This window comes from Schistocerca cancellata, chromosome 1, assembly GCF_023864275.1.
Source record: "Schistocerca cancellata isolate TAMUIC-IGC-003103 chromosome 1, iqSchCanc2.1, whole genome shotgun sequence".
Lineage (NCBI taxonomy): Eukaryota > Metazoa > Arthropoda > Insecta > Orthoptera > Acrididae > Schistocerca > Schistocerca cancellata.
The window spans coordinates 1049615193-1049633956 of NC_064626.1; the positions used below are offsets into that span (position 1 = coordinate 1049615193).

At 44.0% G+C, this 18764-nt stretch overlaps 1 protein-coding gene and 1 non-coding gene across 2 annotated transcripts in view; both read left to right on the top strand.

The window, feature by feature from the left end:
* The window catches only part of LOC126090494 (uncharacterized), a 687867-nt gene that overhangs the window by 102209 nt on the left and 566894 nt on the right, over positions 1–18764 (top strand). The window lies entirely within an intron of this gene.
* Positions 13980–14051, top strand: Trnap-ugg (transfer RNA proline (anticodon UGG)). Its single transcript has one exon. It is a non-coding gene; the product is annotated as a tRNA-Pro (tRNA).

An 18764-nucleotide genomic window follows, 5' to 3' on the forward strand; every position in this document is an offset into this window, starting at 1 on the left:
TTCCACAGACCGAACGTGAGGAGAGGGGCTAGTATAATTGTTTAATACACACCATAAAAAAATGCACGGAAGTATGTTTTTTAACACAAACCTACGTTTTTTTTAAAAATGGAACCACGTTAGTTTTGTTAGCACATCTGAACATATAAACCAATACGTAATCAGTGCCGTTTGTTGCATTGTAAAATGTTAATTACATCCGGAGATATTGTAACCTAAAGTTGACGCTTGAAACCTCCGACGTTCAGTTGCGTGTTGTAACAAACACTGGCCACGGTCGGCGAGCAGCATCTGCAGGGACATGTTTACGATGACGACCGTGTTCACGAGTGTGGCTGTATTGCACTGTTGTGGTTTGGTCTAGCTGTCGCAGTGTCCGCATGTAGCGCTTGCTGCTATTGTTATTCTGCATTCGTCTCCGCACGCAGACCAACTGTAGTACACCGTGTTACCAGACGTCTGTGATAGTGTAGTGTTGTAGGAACTGTGACCATGGTGTATTCGAACTCTGAAAAGGCGGAGATGATACTCATCTATGGCGAGTGTCGACGAAATGCAGCTGAAGCCTGCAGGGTGTATGCAGAACGGTACCCGGACAGAGAGCATCCAACGTGCCGCACATTGCAAAACATCTACCGCCAACTGTATGCAACAGGTATGGTCGTAGCACGCAAACGGGTCCGTAACAGGCCCGTCACAGGAGAAGCGGGTGCAGTTGGTGTGTTAGCTGATGTTGCCATGAACCCACACATGAGTACACGGGACATTGCGAGAGCCGGTGGACTGAGTCAAAGTAGTGTCATGCGCATACTGCATCGTCACCGCTTTCACCCGTTTCATGTGTCGCTACATCAGCAATTACATGGTGATGACTTTAATCATCGAGTGCAATTCTGTCAATGAGCATTAACAGAGAATGCGTTGCAGTTCTACCTGTTTACCGATGAAGCGGGTTTCACAAACCACGGGGCAGTGAATCTACGAAACATGCATTACTGGTCCGTGGACAATCCTCGCTGGCTCGGACAGGTAGAGCGACAGCGACGGTGGACTGTAAATGTATGGTGCGGAATCATTGGCGACCACCTCATTGGTCCTCACTTCATTGCAGGGGCCCAAACAGCTGCAACATACATCGCGTTTCTACAGAATGATCTGCCAACGTTGCTCGAAAATGTCCCACTGGAAACGCGTCGACATACGTGGCATCAGCATGATGGTGCACCTGCACATTCCGCAATTAACACTAGGCTGACCCTTGACAGGATGTTCGACGGGCGTTTCATAGGACGTGGAGGATGCATAAATTGGCCAGCCATTTCTCCTCATCTTACACCTCTGGACTTCTTCTGTGGGGTACGTTAAAGGAGAATGTGTACCGTGATGTGCCTACAACCCCAGAGGATTTGAAACAACGTATTGTGGCAGCCTGCGGCGACATTACACCAGATGTACGACATTCATTACGCCAGAGATTGCAATTGTGTGCAGCAAATGATGGCCACCTCATTGAACATCTATTGGCCTGACATGTCGGGACACACTCTATTCCACTCCGTAATTGAAAACGGAAACCACGTGTGTACGTGTGCGTCACCCCTCATGGTAATGTACATGTGCGTCAGTAAAAAAACCAATAAAAAGGTGTTAGCATGTGGACGTAATGTGCTGTTCCAGTCTCTTCTGTACCTAAGGTCCATCACCGTTCCCTTTGGATCCCTACGTAATTCGGTGCTCTCCGATACACAAGATCGAACAGCGGAGGAGTGGTACTCAAGCGTCAACTTTAGGTTACAATATCTCCGGATGTAATTAACATTTTACAATGCAACAAAGGGCACTGATTACGTATTGGCTTATATGTTCAGATGTGCTAACAAAACTAACAGGATTCCATTTAAAAAAACGTAGGTTTGTGTTAAAAAACATACTTCCGTGCATTTTTTTATGGTTTGTATTAACCAATTACACTAGCCCCTCTCCTCACGTTCGGTCTGTGGAATCGATTCGTCAGTATTTGATGTGGTTTACGAAATATATCCAGCGGTAATGTTAGGTGACTCACCCTGTATAGCATATTCATCGATGCAATGCATTGTGTCTGACACTATACCTGTCTATGAATGAATGCTGTTGGACTGCACTGAAAGTTTGACACGGTCACTTCAATTAAATATCTAGGCATAACAATGTTGCAAGTCGCAAAATTTAACGAGCCCCTAAGGTCGGTTGTAGGGAAGGCAAAGGGTACTACTGCGGTTTACTGGAAGAATTCTGGAAAAGCGCAGCTCGTCTATTAAGGAGAACGCGTACAGAACATTTGTACGACTCACTGTTGTGTACTGTTCGAGTGTTTGGGACTCTCACCAGGTCAGATTAAAGGAACACATCGAAGCAGCTCATGCGTGCTGCTAGGTTTGTTATACGCAAATATTACGGAATTGTGCCATGAGCTAAAGTGGGGTTCCATGGAGGGAAGGAGACGTTCTTTTCGCGAAACACTACTGAGAAAGTTTAGAAAACTGTCGTTTGCGACTTACTGCAAAACGATCCAACTGTCACCAAGATACGCCTCGCGTAAGGACCCAGAAGATAAGATAAATCAGGTATGATTGCCTATAGCCTGTTATTTTTTCCTCGTTCTATTTCTGAGTGAAACAGTTAAGGAAATAATAGCAGCGGTATAGGGGTCCTCCACCATGGACCGTATGGTGGCTTGCGACGTATCTGTGTATGTAGATGTAAAAAGCTTACCTTTAAATGTGTGTGATGCCAGCCTGATCCCATGACTGTTTTGATACGCTCGTTTCTACAACTCCAGAACGTGTTCATCCTTTGCTTGGCTTTATAGTGTTCTGACGCATGCTATTGCTTTTATTTTGTGACAGAAGCCGAACGTCTGCATGGTTTTACACCAGGATATCACAGAATGAATAATTTTGTGGTCTTTCAATTAACGCAGCAAAATGCAATGAAATACAAAAGTAATTTTAGCGTAAGTAATTTTGTAGAACAGCACTGTACTATACTACATCAGTGATCGCCAAACCGTCGATCGCGAGCTACTAGTAGCTCGTGGGGACATTTTCCACAGCTCGTGGTAACACTTAGGCTCGCTAACCTGAATTGCTCCACTGAGCTGGGGCCGCCCTGATGATGACTGCTTGTTTGTCCGCGCAACGGCAATTGTCAGTCATGAATACTACATTGTCGGCCTCATACTTCATTTCATACGTATGACGTTGTGTATGTTACAGTTTTCGTGTGTCTATCAGGCATTTGCTAACGTAAATGGTTTGATTTACGCATTGACACTACGCTAGTTTCGTTCTAATGATGGCGTGTTCACGCAAAAATAAAAAACTTACCACGTTCATTGAGAAGGGGGATCCTAACTTCTTTACCCTGGTGAAGGGCAAATGCGTGCTTTTATAGTGTTATGTAAGTGTATCAGTTGGGACGAAAGTGAACTTCGAACATCACTTCAAAACCTTCGCCCAGGCATTGAAAAGGATTTGCCACTGGATTCTGCTCTACGGAAAGAAATGCAAGGCGCCAAATTCCAAACTTTATGCTCAGTAATCAGCTTTTAAAAAAATCATCAGACAAGAATTAATCCGCAACTGAGGCGTTTTCCAAAGTTTGAAAAATTATTGCACGGAATGAAGACAGCGAATTAATGAATACTGCGTTTTAGAAGCTGCAGATTCATTATTTGGTTGTTTCTAAACTAAAAGTGAGGTGATGTCTGCTATTAAATCTGTACAGCTTTTTTCAAATAAAGTAATGAGGAGGACTGGGGTTATGAGTTCCGAAAAAAAATGGCTCTGAGCACTATGCAACTTCTAAGGTCATCAGTCGCCTAGAACTTAGAACTACTTAAACCTAGCTACCCTAAGGACATCACACACATCCATGCCCGAGGCAGGATTCGAACCTGCGACCGTAGCGGTCGCTCTCTTCCAGACTGTAGTGCCTAGAACCGCACGGCCACTCCGGTCGGCTATGAGTTCCGATTCTGACGTTACTTCACAACTCAAAACTGACTTTAATCGCTGTAGCAATTTTTTCCCTACAGCTTGACGAACCGACCGATATTGACAAAGCTCAGTTGGCCCTGTGTGCAAGAATTGCATAGAATAATTTTGAAATAAGACACGCTGGTAAAGATTATACAACTAACATGACGCACTACAAGACAGGGCAGATTTTTATCAGTTAAATAGCTTCTCAACTCAAATATTCCTGTAAAGAAGTTGGTGGACTTAGCAACTGATGGAGCACTGCGGAGGCGGAGAGAAGGGATTCATAGTCTTGTAAACAAAATTAGAGCATATGCAACTCAAGAGACGTTTGTTCAGGCCACTGACAGATGTCACTATAGTGATCTATTGCTTCGTACGGAAGTTCGTTGGCTTAGCAGAGGCAGAGTTTTACAACATTTTAAAGAGCTGCTCCCTGCCTTAGCAAAATTTTTGGAAGAACGAGGCGAATCATTCTGTGAACTAGAAGATCCAGTTTGAATGCAGGATTTTGCTTCTCTCGCAGACATCACATAAAAGTTAATTATCCTTTACTTGCAGCTGCAAGAAGAGAATACATATATTGGTGCAAGAAATTAAAATGTTGCTTCATTCTCAAAAAGGTGGAACTGTGGGAAAAAATCTCATGCGAATTGAATACAAACAGTTTTCCTATTTGAAACAGACCCCAGGCAAGCATGGGTCTTCCAACATCTCCTTAGAACAACAAAAAATACTTTGAAATTCTTTCGGATTTGGGAAGTTAATCAAAAAACGCTTCCAATATATCAAAAGTATTTCAGTTGTTGTATAGTTTGTCAAATTGCTTTTACAGAAATTGATGCTGAAGAGTTCTCTACTCGTGTCATAGAGCATTTTAATTTTTCAAGAAACACTACTGCAGTGGAGATGGAAGTAACTGATTTTTAAAATGGTTTATCTTTAAAACCGCTTTCTTCAAGCTCTGAAAGTATGTGGCCTCTTGTTCCTAAAGAAAAATATACAATTTTGGTCAAGGTTGGTCTCAAAGTGAAGGCAATGTTCAGCTTTACATATTTGTGAGAGGTTTCTTTTTCCGGTATGGAATTTATAAGTAGTAAGTACAGAAACAGAATGACTGATGGAACACTTTGATGCTTGACATCTTCTCATTAAAGTTAATAATAATTCTCACATTTGTAATCTATTACAAACTGCACTTCAGCTTCTTTCTTATATACAACTGAATTTCAATTCCTTTTTTATATTAAAATTCACTTCATACTTTCTAAAAATGAAAGTTTGTAGGCAATAAACAAATGTAAATTTTTTTTAAGTTCTTATGTCTGCCTTAGTTTCTTTTGGAAGCTCACACTAGAATTTAAAAATGATACAGGGGCTCACGAGCTTCATAAGTTTGTCGACTATTGTACTAGATAAACAATTCACGATCTATATGAGAGGTAGGGCGAAAAAAATGCTTTTATGGCTACATGCAGTTTCTTTTTGAGAATTTATAGTCTTATTTCAACCCACTGGGCGAAATAATAGCGAATTTTGTTACCAGTTTTAGTGATCATGCGTCGATATGAGGATATTGAAGACTATTGCAAATAATATTTCTGGTTTACAGCGCTGAAATTAAGTAGAAGGTATCTCGTAAGAGGAGCGCCTCTAATTGAGAAAACGTGAAACAATCTGTAGGTTTTTTAATAAGCATCAGTCACCATTTGAGCAGAAAAAGCTTCGGTAAGTGACTGATTTAATTAAAGATAAATTCAAAAGATAAATTCACATTAACTGGTTGGCAGCAAAGATACTACGGATTATCTGATTCACTGACCAAGTTTGTGAAGGCTACAGGTTAAGTGAACGAGTGACATCGACCAGAGAGGCGTGTTTGTAAGCGGATTGTCTCCCTGCTGCCGCTGTAAGCAGTGTTTACGGTCTACGGAGATCGCCCGTGATGGCCAGCTGGTCATTAGCAACGGCTCGTGACCAGCGCGTCAGCCATAACGTATCGGCTCTTAATTAGGCCCGCTGCCAGTTGTGGCGGGCGCTACACTTAAAAGGCAGGACAGTCCATGTATATCCACGTGAGTGTGCCGGGAATGCGGCAGTCACTCAAGGTCAACTAACGTACTTATTATACTTCATCTTGTGTGTCACCATGTACACCAAAGAAAATAGACATGGAAAAACTATGAAGAAATTCATAATTTGTATGTTTGGGCATAAGAAATGACGTCAATAGGACATTTAATCGGTGCTGTTTTCAGGTCATTTGGAATATTTATACGGCTCTAAACACTTCTTAGACGCAGACAGTACATCAAGCAAGTGTTGCTCCATAGCAGTTTATCTGACATTCAGTTTGCAACAGATGAAATGATTCCATCTCATACAATTGTGGAGGACTGATGCAAGCACGATACCAAGTGTTGCTGTTTGTAATGTACCAGACGAAATAACACTCATCGGTATCAGTGATTGGTTCTTAGCTTTACTCCCGGAGACGCCGAGATGATACTATAGCACGTGAACTATTAGATCACTTTATTACAACATGAACAAGACGAAATAATCAACTTGGTTACAATCCACAGGAAGGTCATGAGTATTTATTACAGTCGCTAAACATTAATGTATCATTTAGTACAGAACGAGACACTAGTCTCGTCTCGCAGAATACAACCGGCGATGAACATTTATGCAGATCTCTGTCTAATACTATTCTGGCACTCCCGACTCAGTATAGAGACGATGCTGTCGTCTTCGGCGATGATTGCTGATTCGGCTGAGCGTTACTGCTCACAGACGTACGTAAACAAGCTAATGCGGTGACACATAGAAACTCTTCAGGGTGTGTCTACGCCATCTTCTCTCATTTCTCGTCACTTCTGGCAGCGACTACGTTCCCTAGTGGTTCCGTCACGTGGTAACCAACCTTGCATTGGCACTTCGCTTTTCAGATGACACCACAGTTTGAAAAAATGGTTCAAATGGCTCTAAGCACTATGGGCTTAACATATGAGGTCATCAGTCCCCTAGACTTAGAACTACTTAACTTAATTAGCCTAAGGACATCTCACACATTCATGCCCGAAGCAGGATTCGAACCTGCGACCGTAGCAGCAGCGCGGCTCGGGACTGAAGCGCCTAAAACCGCTCGGCCACAGCGGCCAGCCCACAGTCTGAACGTCTCGTCAGCACCAAGGTGCGGTCGGGTGGCTATGGATGCAGTTAACAGACAACAAACCCTAATGTTTGGCATTCGATCCACAATCAGTCCTAGAACTTTTCTGTTACCACGTTTACACCTGTAACAATGATTCACGTACGTGAAATGTCCGCAGCTCGTGGTCTAGTGGCTAGCGTTGCTGTCTCTGGCTCATGGGGTCCCGGGTTCGATTCCTGGCCGGGTTGTGGATTTTCTTTGCCCGGGGACTGGGTGTTTGTGTTGTCCTCCTCCTCCTCCTCCTCATCATCATCCTCATCATTCGTGTCAGTGGCTAGATTGTATTGCGTAAAAATTGGCCCGTGCACAAATTGGGACATTGCACGGGCGCTGACGAATGCGCAGTTTAGCGCCCCCAAACCGGACATCACCACCACGTACGTGAAATGCGCTAAGCTGCAGCGTGGTTCGGAGTCCACTCTACGTCTGCCTGTAGCTGATCATGACGAAAACACACATTTCAGTAGTTGCATGTACAGTGCCGGTATTAAAACAGTGTACTCACAAATCGAGACCATAACCGATATTATTTCTGAAGTACCAGTACACTGAAGAGCTTAGATGATCTAACATACAGTGACTGAAAAAAAAAACTGGAAAGTCCGGAAGGGGAGGAGGAAACGTAATGAAACTTCACAGGCTGAGAGAATATTTTATTTCAGTGATTACAAAACACAGTCAAATTTACAAAACTTGGCAGTATGAGCCCAATTATCAGTATGACGCTGCACCTCTTCTGGTGAGAAGAGTGTGCAAGTTGTTATATCCGCTCCTGAGGCAGGCTGGCCTACAAATGTTGGGGTACTGGCACTGTGGCGCAGTTGACGTTCAAGCTGGTCCCAGACGTGTTTACAGTGGATAGATATGGGGAAGTTGCTGGTCAAAGGAATACCTCAACACCGAGCAGACACTTTGTAGAGACATGAGTCATTTGTGGACGAGCACTGTCTTCTTAAAAAATGACACCATAATACTTTCACATGAGAGGCACCACACGAGGACACAGGATTTCCTTGACGTACCAAAACACTGTAACAATGGGACTTCTCCTCAAGTCGCTGCCATACATCCCGACGATTCATCGTCGAACACATCGCGTCGCAATTCACCACCAGTCCCCACTTACTGGTCACGGCACCACTTCAGACGCAGCGGTCTGTGTCGTGCTGTTAACGGCAGACTACGCATCGGATTGTAATTATACAGCCCGGCTGCTGCTGGTCTTCCAACAATTGTGTGGGACGACACAGAATGTTACAGGGAGTGCAGTACTTGATCTCGAACGACAATCGTGATGTGGAGTGGTTGCGATGTGCTTGGTGCACAATACGGCGATCCTCCATTCTGGTCGTCAGAAGTGGTCGTACGCAAACTTGACGGCGATTATGTCTGCCTTCATGTTACCATGCAATCCTACATCAGACCCCTATCGTATCCAAATGCCCCACAAATCTGGGTATTTGGAGGACACGACCAGCCGCCTAAATGGTGACCCACAATGAGATCCCTTTCAAACTCTTTCAGGTGCTGACAACGCTGTCTCACACGAGTACATGGCATCTTCGTATTCTTCACAGTGGTCACTCAACGGCTGGAGCTTTTCACGCCTTTTATATACCCTACCAGGCTTGGTAACGACACTAAACACAAACAACAACAAAATGCTCTAATGCCAGTTGTATCTGAAACTTCCTGGCAGATTAAAACTGTGTGCCGGACCGAGACTCGAACTCGGGACCTTTGCCTTTCGCGGGCAAGTACTCTACCGACTTTTTTTTTTAATCTCATTTTGTTCGTTTTCGTTCGTTGCAACTGCTCGGGGCGGACGTCGCAAGACACCCGTTTCAGTTCGTCATTGATTCATTAACTCAGTTTTTTTTTTTTTTATTCATCTTGTGTGTCACCAAGTACACAATTTTTATTACAGAGGGCAGCTTCCTGAGCTACACAAAGCACGACTCACGCCCCGTCCGCAGGAGCGCTTCTGTGAAGTTTGGAAGGTAGGAGACGAGATACTGGCAGAACTGAAGCTATGAGAGCGGGACGTGAATCGTGCTTGGGTGGCTTAGTCGGTAGAGCACTTGCCCGCGAAGCACAAAGGTCCAGAATTAGAGTCTCGGTCCGGCACACAGTTTTAATCTGCCAGTAAGTTTCATATCAGCGTACACTTCGCTGCAGAGTGAAAATTTCATTCCAGTTCTATCTGGGACAGAGAAATTCAATAATTTACATATCCGCAGTAATAAAGTCCTGGGCGGTCCATTCGGCATGATGTTGGGCGCATCCGTACCGCGCAACATGGTGTCGTGGTTGCAAAGATGGACCTCACCATGGACGTCAGAAGTGAAGTTGCGCATCATGCAGCCTATTGCTCACAGTTTGAGTCGTAACACGACGAACTATGGCTGCACGAAAAGCGTTATTCAACGTGGCGGCGTTGCTGTCAGGGATCCTCCGAGCCATAATCCGTAGGTAGCGATCATCGACAGCAGTAATAGCCCTTGGGCGGTCTGAGCAAGGCTAGTCATCGACAGTTCCTGTCTCTCTGTATCTCCTCCATGTGCGAACAACGTCGCTTTGGTTCAGTCCGAGAGGCCTGGATACTTCCCTTGCTCCTGTCTGTGAAGCAGCGTCAAGGGTAACCGCAGCCATGGTCTCCGAGCTGATAGTCCATGCTGCTGCAAATGTCGTCCAACTGTTCGTGCAGATGGTTGTTGTCTTGCAAACGTCCCCATCTGTTGACTCAGGGATCGAGACGTGGATGCACGATCCGTTGAAGCCATGCGGATAAGATGCCTGTCATCTCGACTGCTAGTGATACGAGGCCGTTAGGATCCAGCCCGGCGTTCCGTGTTACCCTCCTGAACCCACCGATTCCATATTCTGCTAACAGTCGTTGGAACTCGAACAATGCGAGCAGCAATGTGGCGATACGATAAACCGCAATGGCGATAGGCTACAATCCGACCTTTATCAAAGTCGGAAACGTGATGGTACGCATTTTTCCTCCTTACAAGCGGCATCACAACAACGTTTCACCAAGCAACGCCGGTCAACTGCTGTTTGTGTATGAGAAATCGGTTGGAAACTTTCCTCATGTCAGCACGTTGTAGGTGTCGCCACCGGCGCCAACCTTGTATGAATGCTCTGAAAAGCAAATCATTTGCATATCACAGCATCATCTTCCTGTCGGTTAAATTTCGCGTCTGTAGCATGTCATCTTCATGGTGCAGCAATTTTAATGGCCAGTAGTGTATAAATCTCTCGTCCGCTCATCTTCAGGGGAATAATGTAGTCTATATAAGTAAGGGCTGCAAAATTGCCTTACGGACTTGTTTGTTTGCGATAGTTTGCTATTAGCTTTTAAATTTAAATATCTCCCACATCTTTAATTTTCTAAATTCCCTGACCCTCATTTCACTTAAGGAAGAAAGAACAGGGTTTAATATCCCGTTGATATGGAGGTCGTTGGGGACGGGGTATAAACTCGGAGTGTTTCTAGGATGGGGAAGGAGGGTGGTCGTCCGTTTTCAGGGGAACCATCCAGGCATTTGCCTCCAGCGATTTAAGCATGCCACACGAAACCTAAACCTGGATCGTCGGAGTGGATTTGAACGTCGTCATCCCGAACGCGAGTCCGGAATGTGAACCACAGCGCCACCTCGATCGGTTCATTTCACTTCTTAATATCAGTGGAAGGAATATGCCAGCTGCACAAACACAGAATGGACACCTTTGTTCCGTACAGGTCACACACGATATGAATTACCGGAGCAGATGTGGTCTCTCTGAAATAATGTGAACTGAAAGTGTTGGATGAGAAGCCAAGTGAGATTTGTGGCTGATGGAGCATAACACATATGAATGCCCAACGACACCGCCCATGATCCTACCGCGATCTCACTACTGCGACAGCGAAAGCAGTCCGTTGGCTGGAACATTTGTATTTGTAATGAACATCTGTAACCTGTGACATATACTACGAGGGTCGTTTCAATCGTAATTTACAGGGTAGACTGGAAGTTGCAATGGTAGTAAATCGAAACTGAACGCTGTAGATAAAAACATTTTGTGTCATCTGTAATGCACTCGTCTTCTTAAATAACGTTTGCCCAGGTTTCGACAACTGTGACCACTGAAGAAATCCAACTTTTACATGGCAAAAAATCATCAAAAGTCTTCGGCGAAGGACAGGAAGATTGTGGCCGGTTAACAGTCAATTTTTTGTCGCCTTATCAACCTCTTAGTGATGTGTGCGCATAAATGATGATCCATCACCACAAAGGCCGAAAATAAAGATGGAAGAAGAGTGAAAGTTGCGACAGGTGCTCAAGAATAGGCTCCTCGTGAGAGGAAATTTCTCACATGACAGGGATCTGACTAACGTCAGTATTCCGAAATCTGAAAAATGACTTAAACGTGAGAAATCCTGCTGAGCGGTGGATCATGGCATGCTGAACTGCAGAACTGTTGCAGAAATGTCTGGAAATTACAGCCTTGCTAAAGCGATAATTCGTCGTTGAATATCGTGCATACACTGAAGTGAAAAAAGTCGTGGGATACCTCCTAACATCATGTCGGACCTCCTTTTGCCCTGCGTATAACAGCTACTCGACGTGGCATGGACTCAACAGGTCGCTGGAAGTCCCCTGCAGAAATATTGAGCCATGCAGCCTCTACAGCCGTTCATAATTTCGAAATTGTTGCCGTTGCAGGATTTTGTGCACGAACTAATTTCTCAATAATGTCCCATAAATCTTCAAAGGGATTCATGTCAGGCGATCGGGGTGGCCAAATGATTCGTTCGAATTGTCCAGGATATTCTTCAAACCAAACGCGAACAATTGTGGCCCAGTGGCATGGTGTATTGACATCCATAAAAATTCTGTCGTTGTTTGGGAACATGAGGTCCTTGAATGGCTGCAGATGGTCACAAAGTAGCCAACGATAGCCATTTGCAGTCAGCGATCGGTTGAATTCGACCAGAGCACCCATTCCATGTAAGCTCTGGCCCACACCATTATAGAGACATCACCAGCTTGCAGAGTGACTGGTTTCGTGGGGTCCGCGCCACACTCGAATACTAACACCAGCTCTCACCAAATGAAACCGGGACTCATCTGACCAGGCCACGATTTTCCATTACAACCGATATGATCACAGGACCGGAAGAGGCGCTACAGGCGGTCTTATGCTGTCAGCCAAGGCACTCACGTCGGTCGTCTGCTGCTGTAGCTCATTCACGGAAAATTTCGCCGCACTGTCCTAACGGATTCATTCGTCGTACGTCCTATGTTGGTTGTAGCTGTTATTTCACGCAGCGTTGCTTGTCTGCTAGCACTGACAACCCCACGCAAACACCGCTGCTCTTGTTCGTTAAGTAAAGGCTGTCGGCCACTGCGTTGTCCGTGGTGAGAGGTATTTTATTGCAGATTTACATTTCACCTAACAGAGCAGTTATCGTCAGTGCTGTAAATACAAAAATAACACAGGAATCAGACATTTCAAAAAGCATTCCACCCAAGAACCGTGTCACAGTTGTACAAAATGACAACTGCACAAACACATACCGTTATATGGTCATGTAAGCTCAGCATATTTATAACGACACATATTACAATATAAGTTTTACATGGGCAAGCACCAGACTGAGGCTGCTGTTTACGTATTTACACAGCTATCCACGATGGCTAACGCCCTCTATTTTTATTATCCATATGTATAAAGTGGGTTAAGGTAACGTTTGTAATAAGAATAACATGATAGCTGCGCTGTTAGCTGGAATCTAGATCTGCAGTAAAATACAAATGATACACTATTATGACCGATGCTGATCTTTCTGTCCTGGATTACAATATGGTCGTGAGGCACAATTATTCCCATGGAATCAAACCTGATGAACTGTTTCGGTCACGTACCAGAAACTTCGCGCAAAACTCTGCGTTTATGGTTGAGAAATGTCACCTCATGTGGCTTACAGTCCATAACACTTCGGTTTCCTTGTTCAGCGACGAAACAATTGATATGTTGATCTCATTTTTCTCCTCTAGTTGAACTTCCCGTAGCCGTTACCGCAGCATTTCACAAGGTGTACAGACGTATCGTGGATGGAACAGTGCAGCTTCCCATACTGTGAATGTCGATGATAAATATTGTCTCCGTGTTACTCAAAGGACTGCAAAGAAATATTAAAAAATTAAAATATATGTAAACAAATACGAAATTAAATCAATTATTTCCGAAACTACCCTTGTATTTTGCAAGACGCATTAGTAAACTTACATCATGTGTTATATTTCAAGTTTTACATTCTATTTCTGTCATGGTAACTTTATCTTTTCAGAAATACAAATCGACACTAGTCCTACAGGATCTTTTACAGCTGAATTTTCTAAGAACTGATAAGTTGAATTAGCCACGTAACTTAGTTCCTTTTTTTTAAGGTGTAACAGGGGGACACTGACCACAGGAATCGACAGAGGAGGACGTATACAAATGAACAAATGAATAACCTATTCTTAGAGCAAAGTTTATAGAGGTTTAACGGAGAATAGATTCGCAACATGGATAAAACCTGCGAACTGACGTGCTTGCTCACATTCTCTTTGCTGGTAAGTTTCTTGTTTACCAACTTGCTTGAGGAACGTGCGACAGTGATGAGGTGTTGCCGTGACTCAAGGACACTCTCACCACTGAAAGCGAGCTACAGATGTGAAACCTGAAATTTCTTCTTCTCAGCTGGCTCAGTGGTCTAGGGGTATGATTCCTGCTTTGGGTGCAGGAGGTCCCGGGTTCAAATTCCGGCTGAGCCCTTCTCTTTTGGCCTCTTATATTTTCCCTGTACATACTGTGCCATTCATATTTGCTAGAAGGGAAACTCTTATCCTGTTTTCTGAAACTAATACACGGTCTGCTATATGTATTCCTACGGCACTTGAAATTGTAACGAAGAAATTTAGCACAAGGATTTACTTTTTAACAATGTGGGAAATATGGTGGGAAATACTAGAGGACCGGGATTCTTACGTGTGCGAGGGGTGCTGACAATTTTGAAACTGTATCGTAATTATCATCTTTCGAAATTAATCCATATGCACCGTTTCAAAATTCTCTAGCTGATTTTCTGTGAATCGCTGTATCCGTTCAAACCACTTGGCGAAAGCTTCGCGGTCTGCTGTTTTTTGAGATGTCCCTCAGGTAGGGTATGCATTGTACACAGAGACGACAGGCGACATCAGATGGGTCCCTTCGCGGGACACTGTGATTACGTGGTGCGTCGTCATGATGTGATCTGAAGCAGAACGTATTTTGGACGTTTCTGCATGATGCATTCGAAGAATCTGGGCAGGTGCACTCGAAAATACCAGCCTGAAGTACTTTCTTGGTTTCGTAGGTAACAAAGATACTGAAGTGGCCACTTGCCATAAAGAATGTGCACATCATCCTTTCCTCACACACCGAAATCTTTTCACTTTTGCTGGACGAAGTTCTCCGGTGTGTACCAAAGTTTTATTTTAGTCTCGAAATGGTACAACCGTGTTTAACAACTAATTAACATATTAAGGAGAGGGTGGGCAGAGGGGTGGGTTAGAGAAGGGGTACAGTGGCGTAGAAGGGGTTAAAGGAGGTAAATTTCCTCGTAATCAAACCTTGTGACAGTTTTTTGGGTCACATGCCAGATCTGCATGGTGTCTCGTGGAGTGACGGAAAATGACAATATTGATAATCGTCTGTTGTTGGGGATAAAGCAGCCCACCCCCTTCATGGTATGTGAGAGGTGTAGGCTACGTACTGACACCGAACTGCCTCACTTTGTTTCTCGCTTTCATCGTAACGAACCTCAAAAACACAACACGCTTTATATGTACTCCTTACAGTCAGCACCTCTAGTATGTGAACTGTTTCACTTAGGATACATGACATGCAAGTGATGCAAGACGTCGAAGTGTGCGCGTTGATTCAGTTTTACCTGATGACATTTGATTAACAAAACTTATACTCTGCTAAAATTAAAAGGGTTTCGTCTCTGGAAACAACTTATTTATAGCGTCCTTGTGAGCCCTGCGCAACAATTAACACGCAGTTAGCGATTCTAAGTAGCTGCGTTCGGTCTACGAGGAACAGATCTTTCCAAAAGTGGTTTGTGCAGTGTGATACTTACTTCAGTATTATAATTTATGTCTTTGCTACAGCGACCCACGAGGTCACATTTCATGTAGAGTACTTTATGGAGCGCTGATAAGAGAGCTTGAAGGTTGCAGCAAAATATTCGTATTCATTAATTACCGGGTACCATGCTCACTCGAAAGTAAACTTCTCCAATTTCCCCACAATATTACAGAAAAGCTATAAAATATTCTCACTATCAAAACTGATACAAATAATTTTATCGAAATGTGAACATAATAAGTAGAGCTAGGACGACAAAAATTTGAAAAAACAGTCTTAGAAAAAGTTTGCACACTTCCACATGGATAACACTACTCGCAGACAGCTGGGGTATACTAACTCCGTCCTCGGTGGATTGGAGGCGGTGGCGACAGGAGGGGCATTTGGCCGTCCTGACATTAACAATGCCAAATCCAACAAGAACCATGCCAATCCGGTGCAGGTACGGGATAAAGGCAAAAGAAGACTGTTTGGTTACCTTTACCAACCATCAGATACAGCGGTTCCCATGCTTGGCTAGTTACCTCTGGGGGGCAAAATGACGTTTTCTAAGGGGTTAAGAAAAAGGGTTCAATTGTGTTTCGGTCACGAAACTAAATTATTTTTAAAAAGTCAAAACTATTATCACCATTTTATATGACAATAAGACTGGTCACATAAATTACCTATAGCTTTTTTCTTCAAATAATAGCATTAATGCGTGGCACAATGAGGTGGAGGTTGTGAAACGAATGTATGAACGACATCTTCCTCACATAGTCCACCTTATACACACATACTTTGTTCTTTGTACCACGTATGTATGACACTAAAACTGAGACATATACTTGCCTCATGAAAATACCTTCTCCGAGTTGTTCACTGTGTACGATCGTGGCATCACGAGAAAACCGAGGAGCCGCCAGCACCATCCATCGGGGGCCAAAAATTCTGAAGATGGCTTTCATATAAGCCGAAACCGCTTAATAAAAATATTACTGCGATCTCGACTGTTGATTTTAACCTAAATTTCTTTAAATTGACTGATTTTAAATGAGGGTGCACCGTGTGGTTGAAGCGGGTGTCGCTAGAGAGAGGGGTGCTGCAGAGGGAGCGTGATGTGCAACAAGTATCTGCTCTTACTATGGATAGTTAGTTTCCTTTTCTGAGAAGGAATTGTAGGTAGCACCCGCGATGCGCTGAGAACGGCTCCGTCGTTCTATAAAGAAAGGCAGTTAGAAATAAGCAGCACTAAATGTCCCACTGACTCATTAGTACTATAATGTGTCTTTCGTCATTTTAAAAATAAAACTGTTTAAACAAAATTCTTATTCATTGTCAGATTAAGTTATGCGCTGATGTTGAAGATGGTGCGGGAGAGAGAGGAAGGGTACTAGCTAATATCTGACTGCACTCAAGGGGTAATGGACTCAGAAATGTTTGGAACCACTGCATTAAATTTTTCAACCTTTGGATTTTCCAACGATTTTCTGTAATATTTGCTTTCTCAGACGATCCAACAGCTGGATAAGAAATTTTACAAAATAAATCAAGGGAATAAATTATCAAAATAGCCGTTTCACTGTCATCATCTGAAGGGGGAAAAAATAAGGAAGCTATACGCATCGAAGGAGCATTCCACAGCTTTTTCAACAATTTTAGATTTTGAAAGAGATCACTTGGGTAGACGAGGCATGTTGGTCATTTAATCAGAGTGAAGGATAAATGAATGTAGTCGACCAGCCGTGCTTGGAGGACGACGGTTCAATTCCGCGTCCGGCCATCCTGATTTAGGTTTTCCGTGATTTCCCTAAATCGCTCTAGGCAAATGCCGGGATGGTTCCTTTGAAAGGGCACGGCCGACTTCCTTCCCCGTCCTTCCCTAATCCAATGAGACCGATGACCTCGCTGTCTGGTCTTCTCCCAGAAACAACACAACCCAACCCAACCCCGTGCTTGGACAATCGCGAAGGAATGCACGTATACTGTATGTTCAGGAGAATCGTGCGACAAATAGGTACTGATTGCAGGTCACAACTGTGCACCATCAAGAAATATGTCGCATGGTTGATGCGTACAAAAACGGTATCGCACAACAAATGGCGTACTTTCTTTGATTGCAAAATCGAATAGGAAAGGAAATCAGCCCTCTATTTTTCGAGGGATCAGTCTTGAAACTCTAATAATCAAGACACAGAATATTGAAGAGATCAGCTGCCAGTGGTCATTGATTTATACGAGTATCAATGAACCAAGTTGAAAATTTGTGCCAGACCACGATTCGAGCCCGAGTCTCTTGATTATTAGGCAGTTGCGGTGACCCCTATGCCATCCGGGCACTGTGGTCACCACACCCGCACGGACTACCCTAGCACGCCTCCCGACAGACCCAAAACCTCAGCTTATACCTCACACTACTGACGCGGTATCCCTGCTCATTAGCCTCATCACGCTTCTCGCCGATTCCCGTATAAGTTCGAGATTGGTGTGCATCTGTACTGAAGGGATCATTGACCGCCATCGCCTTCATTATATATATGTGGTGTTCTTCCTTCGGACATGTCCGAAAGAACAGACACCATTTTGACTGTTGTGACAACTGTGTCCGGATGGCATAATGGCAGAGCAACTGCCTGTTAAGCAGAAGACCCGGGATGAATCCTGGTCCGCCATAAATTTTCAGTTTGCCCCATTAATTTAAATCAATGCCGACTGGCAGCTAATGCCTTTAATTCTCCTGTGTCTTGATTCGTAGTGGACGCAGGATCCAAATGTTGTCTCTGCTATCGGACATGTCCGAAAGAACATACACGACATATATTTCTAATAATCATTTTATGGAAACAACGGGGAAACTATGTCAGAACGGCCGGACGTGGATCTCCAACCTCCTCCCCCCCCCCGCCCCCCCCCCCCCCTACCGGGTCTTCTACATTCAGTGCGTGTGCATTGTGTTGAAACATACGTTATGGACATAAAAGAGAGACGAGATGAATTCGTCACCAGTAACTGAAAGACACACTTTCACTCTGGTAAGCGCGCTACAGCTGTGGAAGTCTGCATGTTTCTAGTTTTAGTTGGCTCTGTGGTCTGGGGGCAGCCAGCACGTTGGGTGTTCGGTCAACGAGCTGGCTGCCCTCTGTAAGAAAAAAAAACTAAGTGAAAGGATCAACAATGAATTTCAAAGGATGTCATGTGACGTCTGCCCCGACCTAATGCAGAGAACAGTGCCGAACAGCAAAATGAAATTAAGGGGAAAAAGGGGGTATGATTCCTGCTTTGGGTGCAGGAGGTCCTGGGTTCAAACCCCGGCTGAGGCCTCGTGTTTAGTCCTTTGTGTCAACCATCTGATGACGGAGGTAAATAATCTATGAGTG